Below are 16,567 nucleotides of genomic sequence, written 5' to 3'. Positions count from 1 at the left end.
GACCTACCTTCTGCTCCCCATGCTCTAAAATACTATCTAAAACAGGCAAAGGCAAACTCCAGCCCTCCAGATGTTTGGGACTACAATTCCCATCATCCCTGACCACTTTGCCTGATCTAAAAGCCAAATATGGTGCCATGAAAAGTGTTGAATTCTGAGCTTCAAAACATCTCCACTGAAAATCCACAAAAAAACCAGGCCAACGCCACTTTTCACAGTAGCCCCCCCCCCCCCAGCAGAACAATACAACATTGACAAGAAGACAGTGGGTACCCAAAGTCATAAGATGGGGGGTCATAAGAATCTTTTCCATTCAAATATTTTAAACATTTTTTTTGTTCCATTTATACTTTCAAAACATTTACACAACATTTACACCATGTGAAAATTTTATTTGCTCCTTTATGATTTAACAACTATAATGGGGATACAATCTATTTCAGAGAAACAGACCAGACAAGAAAGGAGGAGGAGTGGCGTTATATGTCAGGGATGTGTATACCTGTGAAGAGATCCAAGATTTAGAACCTCAAAGCCAAAGTGAGAGCATTTGGGTCAAAATTAAGGGAGAGAAGAATAACAGAGACCTCATTGTGGGAGTTTACTATAGATCCCCAAGCCAAACAGAGGATCTTCCTGGAACAGATGGCCAAGCATGCAAAAGGAAGGGAGATAGTAGTAATGGGGGACTTCAATTACCCGGATATTTGTTGGATGTCAAACTCAGCCAAGAGCATAAGGTCAAACAGATTCCTCACTGGCCTTGCAGACAACTTCATTGTCCAGAAAGTGGGAGAAGCAACAAGAGGAACAGCCATTTTAGATCTGGTCCTAACCAATGATGATGACCTGGTTAGTGGGGTAGAAGTGGAAGGATCATTAGGCGCGAGTGATCATGCTCTTCTGAAGTTTACTATACAGCGGAAAGGAGCAGCCAAGCATACTAGGACTCAATTTCTTGACTTTAAGAAAGCCGACTTCATAAAACTTAGGGAAGTGCTGGGTGAGATCCCATGGACAGTAATACTAAAAGGAAAGGGAGTTCATGATGGCTGGGAGTTTCTTAAGAGGAAGATAGTAAAAGCACAACGTCAGGCAATACCAATGAGACGGAAACATGGAAGGTGCTTAAAGAAGCCAGGGTGGCTATCTAAAGAACTTTTAACTGAGTTAAGATTAAAAAAGGATGTGTCCAAAAAATGGAAAAGGGGGGAAACCACCAAAGAGGAATTCAAACAAATAGCCAGCACGTGTAGACACAAAGTCAGAAAAGCTAAAGCACAGAATGAACTCAGGCTTGCTAGAGAGGTTAAACGCAACAAAAAAGGCTTTTATGGGTATGTTCGTAGCAAAAGGAAGAACAAAGAAACAGTGGGGTCACTCAGCGGAGAAGATGGTGAAATGCAAACAGGGGACACAGAAAGGGCTGAACTCCTCAATGCCTTCTTTGCCTCAGTCTTCTCCGATAAAGAAAACAATGCCCGACCTGAAGAATTTGGAGCAAATGATTCAGCAAAGGAAACACAGCCCAGAATAACTAAGGAGATAGTACAAGAATACTTGGCTAGTTTAGATGTATTCAAGTCTCCAGGGCCAGGTGAACTGCATCCAAGAGTATTAAAAGAACTGGCAGATGTGATCTCAGAACCACTGGCAGTCATCTTTGAGAATTCCTGGAGAACAGGCGAAGTCCCGGCAGACTGGAGGAGGGCAAATGTTGTCCCTATTTTCAAAAAGGGGAAAAGAGAGAACCCAAATAATTACCGCCCAGTCAGTCTGACATCAATACCAGGGAAGATTCTGGAGCAGATCATTAAGCAAACAGTCTGTGAGCACCTAGAAAGGAATGCTGTGATCACCAATAGTCAGCATGGATTTCTGAAAAATAAGTCATGTCAGACTAACCTGATCTCGTTTTTTGACAGAATTACAAGCCTGGTTGATGTAGGGAACGCAGTGGATGTAGCCTACCTTGATTTCAGCAAGGCTTTTGACAAGGTGCCCCATGATATTCTTGTAAAGAAGCTGGTAAAATGCGGTCTTGACTATGCTACCACTCAGTGGATTTGTAACTGGCTGACTGACCGAACCCAAAGGGTGCTCATCAATGGTTCCTCTTCATCCTGGAGAAGAGTGACTAGTGGGGTGCCACAGGGTTCTGTCTTATTCAACATCTTTATCAATGACTTGGATGATGGACTCAAGAGCATCCTGATCAAATTTGCAGATGACACCAAACTGGGAGGGGTGGCTAACACCCCAGAGGACAGGATCACACTTCAAAACGACCTTGACAGATTAGAGAACTGGGCAAAAACAAACAAGATGAATTTTAACAGGGAGAAATGTAAAGTATTGCATTTGGGCAAAAAGAAAATGAGATGCACAAATACAAGATGGGTGACACCTGGCTTGAGAGCAGTACATGTGAAAAGGATCTAGGAGTCTTGGTTGACAACAAACTTGACATGAGCCAACAGTGTGATGCGGCAGCTAAAAAAGCCAATGCAATTCTGGGCTGCATCAATAGGAGTATAGCATCTAGATCAAGGAAGTAATAGTGCCACTGTATTCTGCTCTGGTCAGACCTCACCTGGAGTACTGTGTCCAGTTCTGGGCACCACAATTCAAGAAGGACACTGACAAACTGGAACGTGTCCAGAGGAGGGCAACCAAAATGGTTAAAGGCCTGGAAACGATGCCTTATGAGGAACGGCTAAGGGAGCTGGGCATGTTTAGCCTGGAGAAGAGGAGGTTAAGGGGTGATATGATAGCCATGTTCAAATATATAAAAGGATGTCACATAGAGGAGGGAGAAAGGTTGTTTTCTGCTGCTCCAGAGAAGCGGAAACGGAGCAATGGATCCAAACTACAAGAAAGAAGATTCCACCTAAACATTAGGAAGACCTTCCTGACAGTAAGAGCTGTTTGACAGTGGAATTTGCTGCCAAGGAGTGTGGTGGAGTCTTCTACTTTGGAGGTCTTTAAGCAGAGGCTTGACAACCATATGTCAGGAGTGCTCTGATGGTGTTTCCTGCTTGGCAGGGGGTTGGACTCGATGGCCCTTGTGGTCTCTTCCAACTCTATGATTCTATGATTCTATGATTCTATTTGCTAAGACCCCAGTAAAAATTTTATAGTCTATATTCAACAGAGAAATCTGTCTATAATTTTTAATCAACTTCGGGTCTGCCCCTTGTTTTGGAAGGAGATTTATCAAAGCTTCTTGCCAGGATTCTGGAATTTCTCCTTTGTCTATTATTTCATCCATAATCAATTTAAGTTTGGGGGCCACTATATTGGAGCTGTTGTTGATTTACTCTCCCTGCAAGTATTACACTCCATAAAGGATTTACATGGCTTTAACTTCATATCTGAGCACAATCCTGGCCTTTTACTTAATGTCTGAAAGCTGGCATGTCCTAAACACCTATGGAACAAATGTGTGCATTCATCATATGGAGGCTTTCCCCCCATTTTACATTGTCATCTCTACTTTTAAATTTTCTTTGTTGTAAGATTCCAAACAATTTCCGCTTACAAGATACAATGAATTTTCTAGCTTTCCTGCTATGCAAACCTTTCCATTTCACATTTCTCTTCAACAAATCTAACTTCAAAATTCAAAGAAGTTTTGAAATGGACATTAAATTATGTTCAAGTTGAGGAATAAACAGAACATTAGTTACAATTGTTCCTATACACTTTACACACATGTCTAAAAAGGCAAACAGTGAAAACAAAACAACTTGTATATTCACCTGCATAGACCAAAGGTGGTCAAAGGCCACAGCCCAAGCAAAAAGGCATTACTTCTGCAGAGATGCCATCCAGCAGACCCATCAGCAAAGATAATTCCATAAATTCATGGAGCCAATAGGAAAAGATACTTTCCGCCAGATACTTCATGCCAAGTGAGGCCGAGCCTTTTACTCTAGACACATCTGCCAAGGTTCAGGTGTGAACAGCCTATGAAAATTCCAGTCTTCAGTATGTCAGGTGGGCAACTGGAGAAACTTCTTCCCACCTGTTCTGTATAAGGTTATGTGTGATGACAACAGATCCAGTAAAATAAAGGTTCTCTCAGGGGACCCATGGTGTTTATTAACCTGGAAAGAAGAGATAATAAGGTATGGTGAGATAACAATGGCTCTCAGGCTGGACTGACATGAAATTGGGCTCATTTAGACTGCCCTTGCATCGAACAAGTGAGAAGCCTGGTTTGTATGGCACAGTAAGCCACACTATGGATTACTGGAACCATGCCAGTGTGTAGGCTCCCCTGGAGGAACCTGCAGCCACCTTGCCCCTCCCTGGTCCTTTTTGGGTGGTGCTGTGTTCTAAACCTCTTGGGCTTGCCAATCAGAAGGTTGGCGGTTCGAATCCCCGCGACAGGGTGAGCTCCCATTGCTCGGTCCCTTCTCCTGCCAACCTAGCAGTTCAAAAGCACGCCAGTTCAAGTAGATAAATAGGTACCGCTGTGGCGGAAAGGTAAACAGCATTTCCATGCGCTCTGGCACTTGTCACGGTGTCCCGTTGTGCCAGAAGCGGTTTAGCCATGCTGGCCACATGACCTGGAAAGCTGTCTGTGGACAAACACTGGCTCCTTCGGCCTGAAAGCGAGATGAACCCCATAGTTGCCTTTGACTGGACTTAACCGTCCAGGGGTCTTTTACCGTTACCTTTTACTTGCCATGCTGTGCTGAGTTGCCTGAACCAGGACTCAAGGTTAACCTCTCTTTTCACTAACCATGTAGCCTAGGGTCACATTTGGTCAAGGCACTAGAAAGGCAAACAATTTCCAGAGGAAGTAATTCATTCTTTATTGCCAAAGGTCACACACAGGTTAGGGAAATTGTAGCCGTCCATGACTCAGTCGCTGCAGAAGAAAGGCCACAATCCGACTTCAGCTTACGTATCTGTGCAAGCAGACACATTCTGCCTGCATGTAACCTGCAGGAGGTGTGGACGTCTGTGACTCTTTACCAGCCTTCCCTGTCTCGCCCTCCCCCTGCACTTATTCTCCACTCTGCCGTCCTACAGCCTCTGCTGCATCTGACTCATCTCCCAGCTGCAACAGGTTCCCTCAGAAGACTGATCCCTTCCTTCTTCCAAGTCCATTTCCAACCCTGCTTTTTCTGGTGCCTATTCCCAGCCAGTCCCAGCCAGTCCCAGACACATATGCACCATACATTTAAAGCCGTATTGTGCCACTTTAAACCATCACATTTATTATTATTATTATTACTACTACTACTACTACTACTACTACTACAGTGGTGCCTCGCAAGACGGAATTCATCCGTTCCGCGAGCCTCTTCGTCTAGCGGTTTTTTCGTCTTGCGAAGCAACCCTATTAGCGGCTTAGCGGATTAGCGCTATTAGCGGTTTAGTGGCTATTAAAGGCTTAGCGGCTATTAAAGGCTTAGCGGATTAGCGGCTAAAAGGCTATTAGTGGCTTAGCGGCTTAGAAAAAGGGGGGGAGCGGAAAAAAATCGGAACACTTGCAAGACGTTTTCGTCTTGCAAAGCAAGCCCATGGGGAAAATCGTCTTGCGAAGCAGCTCAAAAACGGAAAACCCTTTCGTCTAGCGGGTTTTCCGTCTTGCGAGGCATTCGTCTTGCGGGGCACCACTGTATTTATATTTTATATTTATATACTGCCCTATACCTGGAGGTTTCCGGGCAGTTCACGGAACAAAATCAAAATACAAAACCACAAAATATATAATCAAAATAAAAACAACAACCCAATAACAGACCCTCCCCTCCCAACCCCAACTCCCAAACCCACAATATTTTAAAAGGGCATAGGATGTAAACTGGATCAACCAAAGGCCTGGTTAAAAAGGAACGTTTTTGCCTGGTGACTAAAGGTGTATAATGAAAGTGCCAGCCGAACTTCCCTGGTGGTACACCTGCAAACGGGTATTGAAAGAGAAATTTGTTTAGGAATGTATGAGAGACCTCACAATTGGGGAAATGAGACAACTTATTTTGACCGTGGAACTATCACTGTGTGGAGTGCAACAAAGGCAATGGAAGGCTACCACAAAATAAAAGACAAAATGAATAATGCATGCTTACATCAAATAAATGCAACTCTTTGTAGTAAGTTCTGAAAGATGCTCCTCCGGTAAAACTCTTCCCTAGGGTCTTTGGGGTATGTTACACTATAGAGGCTGGAATGCACACATCCCTACAAAGGGATAATTTGTTTTCTTTACAGCGTGATCCTATCAAGTCCTACTCAAGGTACAAACTGGATAGGATTTGAGAGCAACATTAAAAGTTTTCTGTTGTGATACAGAAATGTTAGTTGGCAGGTACAAAAGAGAAGATATGTGATCCAGAAGAATAGGGAATTGGGAACACAGGCACAACCTAGCGAAACAATTTAACTGCACCAAAAGTGACAAGTGCTTGTAGAACAGGATGCAATGTAGTACAATAGCAAGAGCATTCAGCATAATCTCATGCCTTCCTTTGTTATCACGAGATGGAGTGAAAAATGCTCTTTTGGTCCCAGATATTTTCTCAGTTAAGGCCAGCAGATGATGAGTATCAGCTCTGGGTGATGTAGATAGTTTCACAAGAGTTTGCTCATTTATAAAAATATTTATATACCACTATTCAGAAAAAAGGGACGCAGGTGGCACTGTGGGTTAAACCACAGAGCCTAGGGCTTGCCGATCAGAAGGTCAGCGGTTCAAATCCCTGCGACGGGGTGAGCTCCCGTTGCTCAGTCCCAGCTTCTGCCCACCTAGCAGTTTGAAAGCACATCAAAGTACAAGTATATAAATAGGTACTGCTCCTGTGGGAAGGTACATGGTGTTTCCGTGCGCAGCTCTGGTTTGCCAGAAGCGGCTTAGTCATGCTGGCCACATGACCTGGAAGCTGTACGCAGGCTCCCTCGGCCAGATGTTGTATCTGTTGAGACTTTGAGTTTTCCTGCAGCTTTTGGAAAAACAATTAGTGGGTTGGCAACAAGCCAAGTTAAACATGTGGAAAGTCTGCTTGGAGATAAGGAAGCTGAGCAACAGGCGGTGATTGGCTAAGTTCTTCCTTATAAGCAGGATGACAAAACAGTTTTCTTGTTAAAGAGTGGCTGCTCCTCGAGAATACAGATATTTTGGATTTGGAAGGTTTTAACAATGTATTTGGATGGCATGCATATTTATGGTATGACAAGGTCAAAGCGCATAAAGCTTTTAAAAATCATATTGTTCGGAAAGCATTATATAATGTCTGGATTAGATATAAAGATCTGTTGGAAAACAAAACCCCAAGGTGGCTGTCGCCGATGGAGGCGAAGGCAGTGAAAAAGCTTAATATGGAGGCCAAATGGCCAAAATATTGGGAAATTTTGGAACAAGGGGGGGGGGACTGAAATTACAGAGTTATGAGAAGTTGAAGTTTAAAGTACGAGACTGGCTCCATTATTACCAAATAATGGAGGTTTACAAACAGGACAGGAAAATTGGCTTTCAGGTGGAGAAAACAAAACTAGAAACAGAACTGTTAGAACCCAATACTAAGAATCTGTCAAGAATGTATAACTTGTTGCTGAAATGGAATACGCAAGATGAAACAGTGAAATCAGCTATGATTAAGTGGGCACAAGACATTGGTCATAACATCATGTTTGCTGACTGGGAAAAGTTGTGGACCACCGGTATAAAGTTTACAGCATGCAATGCCTTAAGAGAAAATATTATGAAAATGATTTACAGGTGGTACATGACCCCAGCCAAGCTTGCAAAGATCTATCATCTGCCCGATAATAAATGTTGGAAATGTAAAGAATCTGAAGGTACTTTCTTCCACCTTTGGTGGACGTGCCCGAATATTAAGGCTTTCTGGGAAATGATATATAATGAAATGAAAAAGGTACTTAAATGTACTTTCCCTAAGAAACCAGAGGCCTTTCTCTTGGGCATTGTCGGCCAAGTGGTGCCAAAGAAAGACAGAACTTTTTTATGTATGCCACAACAGCAGCAAGAATACTCATCGCAAAGTATTGGAAGACACAAGATTTACCCACTCTGGAAGAATGGCAGATGAAGGTGATAGACTACATGGGACTGGCGGAAATGACCGGCAGAATTCGTGACCAGGGGAAAGAGACGGCGGATGAAGACTGGGAGAAATTTAAAATTTATCTCAAGAAACACTGTAAAATTAATGAATGTTAAAATGTTGAGGTTTTTGAAAAAAGATGATTACAGCTGTAAAGGAAAAGAATAAGGGAAAATCTGACAAAATCAAGGGGTAGGATTTGCTGAAACAAATTTGGAAATTGGGATGCAGAAAGGGGAAGTCGGTGAAGTAAGGATTAAGAAAAAAGGATTTGAAATTATATATGTTTGTTTATGTGTTTGTCTGTTTCTATTGTGTAATGTTTGTGTTTATAAAAATTGTGAAAAACCAATAAAAAATTTATTTAAAAAAACAGTTTTCTTGTTGGAGTATTGAAGTTTTGGAAAGAAGTTTGAATCTAGTCTGTGTATATAGTAACTTGTACAAAGCTGTGCTTTACTCTGCTGTGTTATAATTAAGCTAACTAAAAATAAAGTTATTAGTCAGCAAGTTCTGTTCCTATTCATCGTCCTGGAAGTCACTGATTTGGCAGCTGGTAGCAAGAGTTATGGTTGAGATCCATCAACAGAATCTCTACAGAGTTGTGGTTAGAAAATTCTAGTACAGTGGTATCTCTGGTTACATACTTAATTCGTTCCAGAGCTCCATTCTTAACCTGAAAACGTTCTTAATCTGAGGTACCACTTTAGCTAATGGGGCCTCCCTCCCACGCAATTTCTGTTCTCATCCTGAGGTAAAGCTCTTAAGCAGAGGCACTACTTCCGGGTTAGCAGAGTCTGTAACCTGAAGTGTTTGTAACCTGAGGTGTTTGTAACCCGAGGTACCACTGTACATAGCCTGTCAGGGCAGGGTGCAATATGAGCTCAGATTTTTATATACACTCATCCTGGGTTCTTTCTGTCAAATACCTACTAAGCCTGCAGTAGATTTATCACAAAGTGTCCCTGAAAGCACTTGGATGGGGAAGAAGTAAAATGTTGCACCACTGTGGTACACACAATATGTATGTGCATCTACACACCCACCCACCCACCCTTTATGGTCAATGGCCTAGCACCAACCAGCAAGGGCCAGTGCCCAGGAATACACATCTTGGCAGCTGAATGTTGACTATACAACACAATCTGGGTTGTGAGTTGAGGACCCGCCACCCGCATAGGAGTAGAATAAGATACAAAGACACATTATTTTAGGTTAATGGGCAAAATTAGGCCACAACTTTTATTGGTTACAGCATGTGAGTAGTATTGGCTTATGCACTGGATGAGACAGCAACACAGTGGTGCCTCGCAAGACGAAATTAATCCGTTCCGCGAGTCTCTTCGTCTAGCAGTTTTTTCGTCTTGCGAAGCAACCCTATTAGCGGCTTAGCGGATTAGCGCTATTAAAGGCTTAGCGGCTATTAAAGGATTAGCGGATTAGCGGATAAAAGGCTAATAAAAGACAGATAAAAGACGGATTAATTTCGTCTTGCGAGGCACCACTGTATTCTAAATTCTAATTGGAATACGTTTCCCTTCTTTTATCTGCATTTTTAACTAGAGGTGCCCACAAGGTAGAAATACCAATATCAGGACTCAGGGACAGACTGTCCTCCTCAGTCAAGGAACAGCATGAGGTGGTCCACCTTGTGAGCCATTGTCACCCACTCTAACGTTGAGCAGAAAAACTCCTGTCTCCCTATGGAAATACAGGAGCAAGGTATATTGACTCTGCCAACTCGCTGGAGGCAGAGTCATGGAATCATAGAATTGTTTTCCCATTTTTACCAGTGTGGTATACCATCTGTACATCATTTTCATGTAATTCTCTTTGAGCAATATAGTCCGTTAATTTTAAGTTCACTTTCCATAATTTTTCCCAGTCTTCAAATTGTATATTATGCCCTATATCTTGTGCTCACTTAATCTTTACTGATTTAACTTCTTCATCCTTAGTCTCCCATTCTAATAATAATTAATTAATTAATTATTAATTAATTAATTAAGTTTGTTGCTACATAAGCCATTCACCATTTCCCATCCAAATGCAATTCACAAAATAAATACAAAATAAGACGCAAACTACAGTCATACCTTGGGTTGAATGTGCTTCAGGTTGAGCGTTTTCGTGCCAGCAACCTGGAAGTACCGGTAACGGAGCATGTTACTTCTGGGTTTCGCTGCTTGCTCATGTGCAGACGCTCAAAATGACGTCACACGCATGCGCGGAAGAGGCAAACCGCGACCCGCGCACTGTCGCATCTTACGTTCTATTCAGGATGCGAATGGGGCTCCAGGACGGATCCCGTTCGCATCCTGAGGCACCACTGTATGTCCACCCTTGCTTAGTCGTCCACTGTGGCACAAAACAAATACAAAACACACGCTAAGATAAATATTCCACGAGCGCAAGGATTTCTCCTTGTGCAAAGGAATGTTCTCCCCTCTCCCCCTACCATGAGTGCCCTAAATCTGTTCTGGGGATTTCCCAAATTCTCTGAGGAGGAGGAGGAGGATGAGCACAAGGAGGAGGAAGAGGATGAGAGGTGGGAAATCCTCCTGGGCTGGTGATAATCCATGCACTAATGCAAAAATATAGTTGTATACCATCCATGATCATTAAACAAAGATTATTTCCATACTAATAAAAATATTCATCAAAGTTTCCCTCATAGAATTAATAAAACAAGTATCAACTTTCTGTAACTATAATTTATAGTTGATTACATTTGCATAAGGGACGCGGGTGGTGCTGTGGGTTAAACCACAGAGCCTAGGACTTGCCGATCAGAAGGTTGGTGGTTCGAATCCCTGCGACAGGGTGAGCTCCCGTTGCTCAGTCCCTGCTCCTGCCAACCTAGCAGTTTGAAAGCACGTCAAAGTGCAAGTAGATCAATAGGTACCGCTCCGGCGGGAAGGTAGACGGCGTTTCCGTGCGCTGCTCTGGTTCTCCAGAAGTGGCTTAGTCATGCTGGCCACACGACCCGAAAGCTGTACGCCGGCTCCCTCAGCCAATAAAGCGAGATGAGCGCCGCAACCCCAGAGTCGGCCACGACTGGACCTAATGGTCAGGAGGTCCCCTTTACCCTTTACATTTGCATACGTAAGTTATTTTGATAAGTAAACAAATGTGAAAATTATCGTTGAATGCGTGAGATACCTGCAACTATGGTTTAAACCTGTGATCCATTTGCAAATGTTATGTCCCCTAAACCTTATGCCCAGAAGCAGAGGATTTGGAGTTATGTACCATTCCTTTGCTGATTCCCAGTTCTAATTAAATTAGGAGAGGCACTTCAGATGCTTAAGCATTGCCTGCAGGAAGTCAGGTAAAAAGGTTAAGGACCCCTGGAAGATTAAGTCCAGTCAAAGGTGATTATGGGGTTGTGGTGCTCATCTCGCTTTCAGGCTGAGGGAGCCGGCGTTTGTCCACAGACAGTTTTCCTTATGATGTGGCCAGCAGGACTAAACTGTTTCTGGTGCAACAGAACACTGTGAGGGAAGCCAGAGTGCAACGAAACACTGTTTACCTTCCTGCCACAGCAGTACCTATTTATCTACTTGCACTGGTTAGCTACCCACTACACAGCACTAATAATAATAATAATAATAATAATAATAATAATAATAATAATAATATATCATTTATACCCCGCCCATCTGGCTGGGTTTCCCCAGCCACTCTGGGCGGCTTCCAACAGAATATTAAAATACAATAGTCTATTAAACATTTAAAAGTTTCCCTAAACAGGGCTGCCTTCAGATGTCTTCTAAAAGTCTGGTACAGCGGTACTTTGGGTTAAGTACTTAATTCATTCCGGAGGTCCATTCTTAACCTGAAACTGTTCTTAACCTGAAGCACCACTTTAGCTAATGGGGCCTCCCGCTGCCGCCACGCCGCCAGAGCACGATTTCTGTTCTCGTCCTGAAGCAAAGTTCTTAACCCAAGGTAATATTTCTGGGTTAGCAGAGTCTGTAACCTGAAGCGTATGTAACCCGAGGTACCACTGTAGTTATTTTTCTCTTTGTCTGGTGTCTCTTTGTCAGTGTCTGGGCAGAACAATGGGGGTGGAACAATTCCTAATGGAACAATTTTTTATTTAGAGATAGGTCAAAGTCTCTTTTCTCTCTACTGGAGAAACTGTAAACCAGTTTTTCCACATTGTCCCAGCCTCTTCACTCCCAACTTGGCTGTCTCAAATTCAGTCCTGGGCTGTCCTCATGGCAGGATGAAGTGGAAATCAAGAAGAACTTCTGAACAGGCCACGCAACGTCAGACAGCAGATGTCTGACATTTTAAATTATCAATTTGCAACAAAACAAAACCCTCTGTGCAAGTAGAAAACCAGGAGATCAAGGAGAGGAGAGGACTGAGCTCTAAAGCCTTTCTCCAACTGCATGCAATTTCTCCCATGACTCAACAAGATTTTCAGATGTGGGAGCCTTCAAAAAGAGCACCCCCTACTTATAATTTAAAGCGGTACAGTCCATCTGTTCTGCAGGGGTGTATAGATCAGGCCACAGTGCAAGGGGATGCAGAACAGTGGGGGAAGCTAGGAAAGAATCTGCTCCATAGAACTAGGGAGGGCAGAAGTGCATCGCTCAGTGGCAGAGCAGCAAATCTCAAGTTCAGTCTCTCAATGTTTCAGGCACCTCCCCTTTTTGAAATTGTGAGCAGTCACTGTCAATCCGTGTGTAGGGAATACTGAGCAAGATCAGGCCAATGGGAACAGAGCCGTTTTGCAGAAGCTCTTGGTAGTCATTTGTGAGTCTCTCCTATCCCTCGACAGGGCCAGGCCAAAGCCTTTTGGCACCTGAGGCAGACCCCCCAAAATGGCATCCCATCTCCCCACCAGTATCAGGGAAGAAAGACTAACATGGGATCTGCTGCCTCTGTGGATCCTGCTGCCTGAGGCAGTCCCCTGATCTCATGGGAGGGCTGGCCCCGTCCTTTGAGTCGTGGTTCGCCATGTATAAGGTGCCTTCCCTTCTTTCAGTAACAAAACCCGCTCCCCATCTTGAACTGCTGTATTTTTCGTCCACACCAAACACTGCCTTTGGTGGCACTAGGCAGGTACATATTGTATTATTACACGTCTGCCGAAAACTCCAGTAAGCCCGATTGCAGCCCAGTGGCGTAGCGTGGGGGGTGCCAGGGGTGCCAGCCGCACCGGGCGCAACATCTGGGGGGGCGCGAGTCCAGAGGGAAGGGACAAGTTCCTTCCTCCGCCGGGCTCCCCGCCGCCACCGCCAGCCTTGTGCCCTAGCGCGCGCGCCCCCCGCCATCGCTGTGGCTGCGCTCCGCTCACTGCTCGCAGGAGGAGCAGCCGCTGCAGCAGCGCCGACGCCGCCACCGACGCCTGGCCGGGCACGGGCAGCCTCTGCACCCTGCTGCCGCCGCCATCCCCTCGGCCCAGCCACAGGCGGCGGCTGCTTCTGCCTCCATCCTCCTCCGGGCAAGCAGCGTTGTTTGCGCGGCAGCGCCAGCGGCAACTCTCAGGTTAGGGGTTGGGGGGGCACAAATTACTTGCCTTGCCCCGGGTTAGGGGGCACAAATTACTTGCGTTGCCCCGGGTGCTGACAACTCACGCTACGCCGCTGTTGCAGCCACATAATTTAATTACACTTAGAATCATAGAACTGTAAAGTTGGAAGGGACCCTGGGGATCATCAAGTCCAAAACCCTGCAATGCGGGAATATATGAGGATTGAACCCTACGGGGATTGAACCTGCAACCTTGACTTGTTTTAAAATGTTTAAATTTTACCTTGCTTGCAATAATGATTCCCTACACACTTGCTTTTATTGGTTTGGTATTATAGTCGCGTTTCTAAGTAGCAAAACATGTGCCCTGCGTGTGTGTGTGTGTGTGTCCTTGAGCAGTCCCAACTATTTAAAACGTGGGTGGGCAGATTCAGATCCACGCAATTCTGAACAGATCAAGAAACAATAATCATAATGAACAGTGGAGCTCGTTCCTCTGCCCCCATCTAAATAAAATTATCTCAAGCTTAGCTTCGGCTGAAATGTGCCGCATGAACCTCAGAGAGTTGCCGTCCCGTGGAATAAAAGACGACCGTGCGAAACGGTCCCAAGGGTGGCAGAAATATTTCTTTCTTTCTTTTGAGATATAAATAGATGCAATACACAAGATACACAAAGAGAGACTCCTCTTCGCGCGGCTCCTCGCAGCTTTGTACTTATGATATGGGAATGTGAGGTATGGGCAGAAATCCGAAGGAAAGGAAGGGAACCAAATTCTTTCCCGGCTGCGTCAGCCATTCGCGATGGCAGGCGGCCAGGCAGAAGTTTCCCTTGCTAGCTTTCCTCCCGCCTGAACCACCCTTACCCAGCGCTATATGATTTGAGAATAGCAACGTACATATATCACCATCCGCAGGTGGCTGCGCACGAAGCAAGGAACTCGCACATATTTCGTGCGCCCTTTTGGCTTCGCTTTAAAAGACGCGGAGCTCCGAGCCTGGAGACGGCCGCCTCCCCGACTGCTGCACAAGACGAATCGGCAGAAGCAGCGGGACGCTTTTCCCGCCACCCGCCTGTCCTGTTTCTCCTGCCCCCCCTTTAAAAAACCAATTATTGTACCTTAACGGTACAACCCGCCCCCAAACACCAAAAAAAGCGAAATACATGCACTTACCCTCATTGCAAGCTCATTACCAAAACTCAAGGCGCTCAAAATGGCTACACTATTGAAAGCGGAACGGACCGTTTCCTTATCGAGCACTACGTGGCGCTTGTTTCGCTTTGCTTTTTAGGCAGCGATCCAGTCTTCTTCACAATAGCAATTTGTGCTGCGCCTGTTTAGGAAAGTGTGCCATTGCATATGTGCAGAGTGCCGTATCGCCCCCACTCCAAATAAGTGAATGAATGAATACGTTTCTGGGGGCGGGGTTGGGGGAAAGGATTTGTTCCATCATTATTGTTTATTATTTTCATTAATCATCTTTATACAGTATAAGTAACTGAATGACTCCTCACCCCCACCCCACTTCAAAAAAAGTGACCGAGAGAATGTCATTTGTTAGCCTCCATATAGCTCAGTTGGTTAAAGTGTGGGGCTGATAACACCAAGGTTGTAGGTTTCATCTTTGCAGGGGGTTGGACTAGATGACCCCCAGGGTTCCTCCCAACTCTACAATTCTATGATAATAAAATTTGCGGGCCCCCCCGTTTCCTTTACACCCAGGTGCTTAGATGCTCACCAAGCCGGCAAATGATTTCAGACAGCTAACGAAGTGGATTGTTGCCAGTGAACCTGACCAACCTGACCATTCACACACATCTGATTCCGCTTCGGTTTCACACTGGGAGCGATTTGCAACAGCACATTGCTGACACCTAGCGGCTGAGAGCGCGAAACTGAAGCCAAAGAACCGACAACAGATGTTAATGCAGCTGGACATAGGCGCCTACCGAGAGGGACGTGACTCACCCAGCTCGGCTCTTCCCAGCGCCACCCCCTGCTGCTTAAGTTACGGTCCCTCAGGGCCCCTGTCACCACGTGATGGAGGTGCCCCATGGTCAGTCTGGCAGCAAGAGATGGGGGTCACGCGGCCCCCCAAGGACAGCAGAGGAACCTGCTGAGTATTGTAGTCAGAAACTCCCAGCTCAGGGTATTGGCCCTTCAGTTTTCTGCTGCTTCTGGGGGTGCTTTCAGTGCTGTTACAACATTTATACTTTCTTTAGTTCATAAAATGTATAAACCACTTGATTGTAAAACAAAAACCACCACCCTCAAAGCATTTACAAAAAAGGGTTCTTTTTGCCAAGCCCACCCAGATATGTAAAGCTGACATGTATTTTAATCCGTGATTTCACTTTATAATGTATACAGTGGTACCTCGGGTTACATACGCTTCAGGTTACAGACTCCACTAACCCAGAAATAGTACCCCGGGTTAAGAACTTTGCTTCAGGATGAGAACAGAAATCGTGCAGTGGCGGCGCGGTGGCAGCGGGAGGCCCCATTAGCTAAAGTGGTGCTTCAGGTTAAGAACAGTTTCAGGTTAAGAACGAACCTCCGGAATGAATTAAGTACATAACCAGAGGTACCACCGTATATTGAAACTGCAGATTTCATTTGTATTTATGTCATTCTTTTAGTTTAAACTTGTTTTAAACTCTTATTTTATGTAAACTGCATAAAGGTTTTTTTTGATTACAGGTATCCAGATTCTGTCAAATTAAAATAAATATTTTAATACCTAAATCTATCTATGCCATTTTCTGCCAGTACTGCATTTGTTATTTAGTACAGTAATTACCTTTATATCCCACCAGTGGTGTGCAGTCAGTGGGCGAGGGGGACTAGGCTAGTCACCTAAATTCCCCCCTGGTGCCTCCTTCTCAAAGCCTAGGAAGCTTCTGCCTGGTTCAGGAAATGAGGCGTGATGTTTACAGGCAGAATGTCACACACGTGACATTGCCACCGCCCCACCACCACACTTGCAAGCTGGCATCTATGG

This window comes from Podarcis vaucheri (genome assembly GCF_965113315.1).
Source record: "Podarcis vaucheri genome assembly, chromosome: 2".
Taxonomy (NCBI): domain Eukaryota; kingdom Metazoa; phylum Chordata; class Lepidosauria; order Squamata; family Lacertidae; genus Podarcis; species Podarcis vaucheri.
Note: the sequence above shows the minus strand (reverse complement) of the source record.